This window comes from Rhinopithecus roxellana, chromosome 5 (assembly GCF_007565055.1).
Source record: "Rhinopithecus roxellana isolate Shanxi Qingling chromosome 5, ASM756505v1, whole genome shotgun sequence".
Taxonomy (NCBI): Eukaryota; Metazoa; Chordata; class Mammalia; order Primates; family Cercopithecidae; genus Rhinopithecus; species Rhinopithecus roxellana.
In genome coordinates, this window is record NC_044553.1 from 132,584,129 (window position 1) to 132,585,203 (window position 1,075).

Sequence of the window (1,075 nt, forward strand, 5' to 3'; positions counted from 1 at the left end):
AAGGTTATGAGAAAAGGAGAAAACGCAGTCAGGAGGAAGTGGAGAAAGGCATTGTCTAGGAGTTCTTGCACTCATCTGTAACTTCTCTGGCAACAAGTTTCTGTGCCCTTGGCCTTCTATCTTCCCTGCTTTTTTTTTTTTTTTTCTTTAATTGCCAATGATTCTTGTTTTCTCACTCTGTTCTGTTTGACTTATTTCCAGCCCTTTCCTGACATGGGTGCAGCCTGGCCCCTGCTTCTAAGCCACATCCCTGCCTGATAGCATCTCAAAAGCATTTGTCACCCAGAACCCTTGGCTTGCTACATTTTGCCTGTGGGTCTGGTCCCTTCATCTAAGAGCTGCTTCTGGGGTGGTTGCTGGATACACTCTAGAAACAACATCCAAACTGCAGAAGCAGCCTCACTCCTTCTCCTTCCCTGGATGCTGAATGAATAGGGACACGATGCATTGGAAATGAAGGGGGTAGGCATAGAGCTGACGCACAGACTTGCTGAGAAGCTGGAAGGATTTGCTCAGGTAGGAAGAGTGGCACAGGTTTGGGGGTGGAGGTTCTGAGTGGCACCAGTCAGGGACCATTAGAGATTATGTTGGGGGAGTTAAAAGCAGTGATTAAGTCTGAGAACATTGTCTCCTCCACCTCAGCCCCTGCTGAAAATCAATCCTTGTAATCACTACTCCTATCACCACTGCTGCTCTTCAAGGCTCAGTGCAATAGCTTGTTAGGTAGATTAGGAGAGAAGAGAAAGGACCTACTAGTCTTCCTCAGACGCCTGCTTTTCCAACATCCTGCTTCTACTGCCTGCCTCTGAGAACTTCACTGTTTAGGGCTTTGCAATTTGGATACTTATCTTTCCCAATACTTTATCTGCTCTGATCTCGGGGTTCCCTGGGCCGGACAGTGAGCAAGTATTTGTTGTGCATGGTTTCAAGGTGCCTAGTGTTAAAAACATACACAGCCCATCTTCAAGGAGCTCACAGTTGCTCCTGGAGTCAAGATAAACACAGATAACAATGGAAACCTGCAGAGAAACTAGAGAATAATTTCCTTTACGCAATCGCTGGAAGCTAAATGTTC